The sequence below is a fragment of the Octodon degus genome, unplaced genomic scaffold, assembly GCF_000260255.1.
Source record: "Octodon degus isolate 3935 unplaced genomic scaffold, OctDeg1.0 scaffold00245, whole genome shotgun sequence".
Taxonomy (NCBI): Eukaryota; Metazoa; Chordata; class Mammalia; order Rodentia; family Octodontidae; genus Octodon; species Octodon degus.
Genome location: NW_004524821.1, coordinates 1,896,029 through 1,903,260, shown reverse-complemented (window position 1 = coordinate 1,903,260; position 7,232 = coordinate 1,896,029). Strand labels below are relative to the sequence as shown.

The following is a 7,232-nucleotide window of genomic DNA, read 5'->3' as shown; positions in this document are numbered from 1 at the left end:
CCAGTTAGAAACCCAATTTGGCTTGGAACCAGGCTTTTGTTGATTCTAAAATGGGCTTCCAAGTATTCATGCCCTTTCCTTGTCTTCTTTATCTCTGTAACCTGAACTCTTAGTGTGGGACCAGCTTCTGGTGTACATTAATTACCATTGTTGAATGACAATCCAGTTTCTGCTCAATCAGTAAAGATTTCCCCAATTGAGTAAAGTGTGGGGAGAGCTACAAAGGAGAGCATAATTGGTGGGGATTGAGCTAGCCTTTCCTTGACTTGCAATGAGCTTCTAGAGGCATCTGCTTTGAAATAATAATCTCATTAGCTTTGTTGGTGCCTCGGCCCAGCAGGAGGCTGTGGCAGTCTTTTGTCAGGGCCAGCTGGCACAGTGGACTTGTTTAGACCAAATTAGTTTCACATCTCTTTAACAACGCTGCTTTAAGATCCATGTGTCATTGGAGAAACAGAATTTGAAGATAAGTGTCGTACATGAGAAGGGCTTAACAGAGGCTGTATAAGATGCTATGAGCAGAGTGGAGGGAATGATTAATTTTATGAGAATTAAAGATGACTTTGTAAGAAAAAGAATTATGGAAGTTTTCATAGAGAAGATGGCATTTGAGCTGGGACTTAGAAAGACATGCAGTTTTATTTATTTTCTGTTTATTTTGTTTGTTTCCTAGGGATACAAAATGAAGGGCAGACATGGCTGTCAGCGACCCATTGCTCCTTTCCCGTCTAGCCCTGCAGTAAGGGAGAAGACCCTCCGTCCAGCAGGTGCCCCGAATAACCGCTGGCGGGAGGAGCTTTCCCACCTGAAGCGACTTAACCCAGGTCTTCTCTGCCGCCCTTAGGACCTGGCAGGGTGGACCATGGCCCCAGACCTGGACGGTGGTGCAGGAGCCGCGTTTGGCACTAGCAACGCAGCCCACCTACCCTGCAGAGAGTCAAAGGAGTTCAACGACTTTCTGGACCTACATGTCATCCTCTCCAACTCATTGTCGCATCAGGACTGTGTGGCCACCACCGTCTCCTTCTGGGCGTCAGCCTGGCCCTCCCATCAAGCAGCGTCCCGGCCAGCACGCCTTCCACCTGCAGCTTCAGCTACCCCGCGCGTGGCCCCGGGCAGCACTGGCGGCAGGCTGCTGGCAGGAGTCTGCTCCCCCTCCCAAGGCGCCCTTCAACCTGGCGGATATCAACGACATGAGGCTCTCGGGTGGCTTGGTGGCTGAGCTCCTTCGGCCCGAGTTGTAGTCAGTGTACATTCCACCGCAGCAGCCTAGGCCAGGTAGCTGGCTGACGAGCAAGTTTGAGCTGAAGGCGTCGCTGAGCGCCCCGAGGGAAGCGAGTATGGCAGTCCGTGGGTCATCAGCGCTAGCAAAGGCAGCCCTGACGCCCGGCCCCTGGAGGCCCGCTTGGGCGCTGCACCACCACTCAGCAACCAGTGCCTGCCCAGCACACAAGACTTCCCCGTGGGGCGGCAGCTCCTGAGCAGGACCAACCGGACCCTGGGTCCCGAGGAACTGCTGAGCATCAGGGATTATCACCCTGCCTTGCTGCTTCCCCCTGGCTTTCATCCCCATGCAGCACCCAACTACTCACCCTTGCTGCCGGACCAAATGCAGCTGCAAGTCTCACCGATTCACTGCCACGAGCTCATGCCACTTGGTTTCTGCCATCCAGAAAAGCCGAAGCCAAAGAGGGAAAGGTCGTGGCCCTGGAAAAGGACGGCCACCCACACTTGTGATTACGCCGGCTGCGGCAAAACCTATATACAAAGAGCGCTCTTCTCAAGGCACACCCGCGAACCCACACAGGTGAGAAACCGTACCTCTGTGACTGGGACGGCTGTGGGTGGAAGTTTGCTCGCTCTGATGAACTGACCAGGCACTACCGCAAGCACACTGGGCACCGCCCCTTCCAGTGCCAGAAGTGCGACCAGGCTTTTTCCAGGTCGGACCTCCTCGCCTTACACATGAAGAAGCATTTTTAAGCCCCAGGGTGACACCACCCGCACTGCCAGGAGAGAATTCAGTATTTTCTTTTCCAAAAACCTTTTATACTGTCTCCCCACAAGGGCAGGCGTGCAGCTGGCAAGCAATAGAATCATGGTCAGGTTCCTAATAAGTCAGCCTGCCCAGGAGCTAGCTCAGTAGAATAAGTGCTTTCCTGGCAAGTGCAGGGTCCTGAGTTCAATCCCTGGTACCAGGAAACAAAACAACACGAAAAAGTCAGTCTGAGTGGATAATCAGGAGAAAAGAGAAACCTAAGGTGTGGGAGGAATCAAAGAACACTGGAGTTCTATGACTGGATCTTCTATCATTCCAATTCTAAATCTGACTTGAATATGCCCAGACTTACAAAACGCCATGGGAGAGATTGGAAGTTGTGGATATCAGGGTACAAATCAGATCTGAGTGTGGGAAGGGCAGGAAGACCAAGATTTTCTTGAATTGTTTCAATGCAATATAAGTATAAAGATCACCTTTTATTCTGTTTGCCTTCTAAAAGCCATTATTATGTTAGAAGAGGAAAAAATTCAGGTACAGAAAACCTATGTGATGATGCTTGATGAGTCTTGGTTTTAAAGGTACCAAGTGAGGATGCCAAAGTTCTTCTCAAGCTGCTGCACACAAAAAAGGGCGGTGGGGAGATGGCTCGCTGGAATAAACATTTCCCTGGCTAAGCGCAAGGGCATGAGTTCAACCCCCAGTTCCAGAAAAAAAAAAAAAAAAAAAACCAACAACAACAAAAACTGCTGCATACTTTGACAAGGAAAATCTGTTTTTGCCTTCTGGTCTACGTTTATGTAAATATACCTGATTTTCTTCTGTAACGTGTTTATGCAGTCTGTTATGCACTGAGGTTTCAGACATGCAATAATTTGTACAATGGATTTTTCCCAAGTATACCTCAAACAAGACAAATGTGTTTTTTCTATAAAGTTCCTTGCCTTCATAAATATATAATTTAAATTTTTAAAAAATGAAGGGCACTTCTAGTACAGAATAGGTGGAGGGGTGGCATTGCCTTCAGGAAACACCAAGTGGTTCCCTGTGGCGAGACACTGGCCACCAGGGGCAAACAGTGAAAGGTGAGATGAAAAAGTTAGCTCCAGAGCCTTGGGTAGTATGCTAGGATTTGGACTTATTCTGTAGAAATTGTCGAGACACTCCATTGTTTTCTGAGCTACATTTTCAAAGTACTACTTAAATTTGTCTTTTGTTCCCAAAGTCTTGTTAATAAGCAGAAGACAGAAGCAGCAGAGTATGATTTGTGATTGAAAAATATAAAAAATGTTTAAATTTTTAAAAATTATTATAGTAAAAGACACATTGTCACCAATCTCCCTCAAAATACACCCCTTGTTTTGAGCACATTTATTCCATTGTTCTTAGCAATGTTTCTTTTACTATTAAAGTTTTTTCTATGTAGACATTCACTGTAAGTTTTGATCATCCTTGTAAGTGGAAAATTAGAAATCTGAGGCTCTGGATTCTAGTTTTATACTGCTACATACTCACTGATGAGATGACTCAGTCGCTTTGGGCTTCTGTTTTCTCATAAAGTAAAATAGATATGACTTCTCAGAACCACACTATGCCGTGTGCTTTGTCTGCCAGCTGCACCAGGGAAACCTTCTAAATGACGGATCTTGGCTTTTGTGGGGACAGGTCTCGAGCTAGTTGTCCTCCCCCCTACCTTCTGCTTTCCCAGGGGTTGTAATTCCTTCTACTCAAATGTGGCAGGGCCTGTGACTTGCTTCTAATTGATAAAATCCACCCCAGGATGAGCATTATGACATAAATGATGATATAGTTAAATTACCAGAAATGTGGCGTCCATCTCAGTCTCCCTCTTACTCCTTCCTTGACTTTGAAGAAGCAAGCTGCCCTGGGGTGGGCCACCTGTTGGGAGGCCTGCAGGCAAGAAACAGATCTTAGGGTGGTCTCCAACCCACAGCCAGTGAGTGAATGAAACTCACAGTCCTGCAACTGCAAGGAGCTGAATTCTGCCAACAGCCTGAGTGAGCGTGTAAGCACATCTTTCTAAGCCAGGCTCCCAGAGAAGATGCCAGCCTAGAAAAAATCTTTTGAGACTCAAGCTGTAAGACTCAGCTGGGCTCAGACTCCTGACCCACAGAATCTGTAGGACAATAAACATGTGGTTTTAAGCCTTTCAATTTGTGGTGATTTGTTATGCAGTAGAAGAAACAGTTCCTAACTCTGAAATTCTGATCCCAACCTCTATGCTCTGCTTACAACTTTAATCAACCTCTTTGTGAGTAACCCTCAAATAGTATACATATTGTCTATGGGTAGATGATATTATCTGTCTATATCTACTTGTAGATCATGCACACTTGTCATTGCTAATTTTGTGCTAACTTGACTGAGCCATGGGCTAAACTTTATAGTGGTGTGTGTAGAGAGATGCTTTCAGGAGAGACTCCCATTTGAAGCAATAGACTGAATGAAGCAGATAGGATCCCTGGTATGGGTGGGAATCATCCAGTCTGTGAGTGTTTGCACAGAATAGAGATGGGAGAAGGCTGAGTTGGCTTTCTAGCCAACTGTTTGGTTTGAGGTGTGATGTTCTCCTGCTCTTGGCACTCATTCCTGGTTCTCAGCTCTTCAGACTTGGACTGAAATTGTCACTGTCAGCTCTTTGCTCTTAGTCCTTTAGGATAGTCTTCTTGTCTCTTTTCTTCCTTTCTTCCTTCCTTTTTCTTTCTTTCTTTCTTTCTTTCTTTCTTTCTTTCTTTCTTTCTTTCTTTCTTTTTTTTTTGTATTTTAGGGAAGCGTCTACAGGGTATTCAGGGTCTCACTACTAGGTTGGACTCATAGTAATCTGCTTGTTTACAGCCTCCCAAGAGCTGGTATTACAGGTGCACACCACCATGCCCAGTCTTAGTTGCTGGCTCCGTGCGCCTCAGGGGCAGGGCTGGCACTGCAGGCCCAGGGATCGAACACCCTGCCCCTGCACCTGCTTGCAGGCACTTTAATCTGCTGAGCTATTTGGCTGGCTTTCTTTCTTGCTTTCTTTCTACCTCTGTCCTATTGGTTCTGTTTCTCTAGAGAATTCTGACTATACCAATTGATATTCAACCATAGAGTTTTAGAATATAATTAATATGAGACTTTAAGGGGACATTTTAGATCTAATCCATAGCAAGCCTCTATTTCCCAAATGCCCGCCCTGAGCCAGCTGAGGTGGATGAGAACAGCCTCAGATCTCCTTCTGTATTCTTTCTCTTATCTCTAAGGTAATGTAGAAAGCTCACTAGTTATAGACATCGAAGTCAGACAGAATTCCACCCACGCTCCCCTTCAGTTTTCTAGGTAAATTTGCCTCGTTCCTCTTCCAGTAGAATCTATTAACACATGAAACTGCATAATTGATTCTTCATTATCCAAAGAGTTTGAAGTCAGAAGAATTCAGTCAAAGACCTGGATTTGATTCATGCTAAGTATGTGACATAAGACAAGTCTCTTAAACTCTCTGAGCTCAGTTGCTTCTTCTCTAAAACTGGCAGCCACCCCAGAGGTTTGTGAGACTCAAATGGGACAACACTGGGACAGTACACTCATCTAAGCAGTGCCAGGTCCCCGTCCATTTCCTTAGCCATCCTGCCCTTGCATGGAGGCCCTCCTCAACTCTGGCATTATGGAATTATTCACCTCATTGGGCTATGAATATCTTGGTGAGTTCTTTGAGCAAGGAGACCTGGAGCTGTCCTCATCCACCCTCATTAGACATGGGCAGGCATTTGGGAATTGAAGCTTGTTATGCATTAGACTTACAATGCTCCTCTGAAGTCTCCTGTGTTCAGAGGTGGGGTTTTGGAAGGTGACTGGATTATGGAAGCATATACTAATCAATTCATAGCTGCTGACTGTGCTGTCAGCTGGGGCCTGATTATAAAGAGGAGGGTCACTAGGGGTATAACCTCGAGGGACGCGTTCTGGTCCCCAGGCCCCCCAGATGCCGTGGACTGAGCAACTTTCCTCCATCAGGCCCTTTCACCATGCTCTTTCTGCCTTGGAACCAGCTGACCATGAACTAAGGTCACTAATATCTGGGTCAAATAAAACTTTCCTCCTTTAGGTTGTGGTGTTGGCTGTTTTGTTCCAGCAATAGGAATGGGACTAATACAAGATGGAGTTGTATTTTCTTTGAGGGCCTAAGCTTTGTTCTCTGTGTCTAAGGTGTCGTTTGATACAATAGTGAGGATGTAGAGCCATCATACTCAAACTCAGGAGGAAAAAAAAATCTGAGGAGACCAGACAAAATGGGTTCCAGGGTACTACTTCCTGATATTCTGATTTAGTGAGGGCCGAGAAACATTTTCAAAAAGATCCACAGATTCTGACACAAATGATCACAGACTGCATGGATATCAATAATAAAACCACAATTTGCCTTTACTCTGCAGGAGTTGTTCGCAAATGTCCCCACTAATGTTTATTATTCTTTTTCCTCATGGGAGAGAGGAAGGCAGTGGTATGGTGGGAAATATTGAACGATTGGGTCTCTTTAATAAGGCAAAATTTTAAAAAACCCTAAATCACTGCTCTTCACCATCCGCCAATATCTGTTATAAGCAGCCGAATCATGCCTTCTAGCAAACTATTCGTGGGGTGTCACTCAGCACCCAGTTGGGAAGAGTTGTGCAGCTTGGCCCCTGCATGCTGGAAGTATCTAGCTCCAGCAACAACTACAGAAAGCCTGATGGAAGGGGCGTATGTACCTGGCCTTCGTAGCCCTGCTTATAAAGTGGTAAGTCTGATCTCTGATAATGCTTTACTCAAAACTGGTTGCTGAGCCTTAGTCTGGGGGCTTCTGTGCTAGAGGAGGATGCACTAAAGTAGACAGGTTGCCACGGGACCCAGCTATCAGGACACAGTGTGGGCCAGCTCCACTCACACCTTGGGAGGATGAGTGCTCACAGAACAGCCTCTTTCCTTGTCACCACTTCTTTCTCTGCCCATGAAAGCCATTATGGTTGGGATCAGGAGGGCCCCACAAGGGCTCATGTGCTGAAAGCTTGGTCTCAGCTGAAGGCAGATGGCAGACCCTTAGGAGCTGGGGCATATTTGGAAGAAGTAGGCCTCCGTGCTTTTGCAGGGTGGCCCTGGCCCCTTCCTTCCTGGCTGTAGTGAAGTGGGCAGCTTTCTTTCGTTAGGCCCTGCCACACCTAGCCACAGGCCTGGAGACACAGCCACACCCCTGTGCATTGAA

General features: G+C 46.5%; 1 pseudogene; it reads left to right on the top strand.

Moving 5' to 3' along the window:
* Positions 1–682: 682 nt before the first annotated feature.
* LOC101580463 lies at positions 683–2,105 on the top strand (annotated as a pseudogene).
* The last annotated feature ends 5,127 nt before the right edge of the window (positions 2,106–7,232 follow it).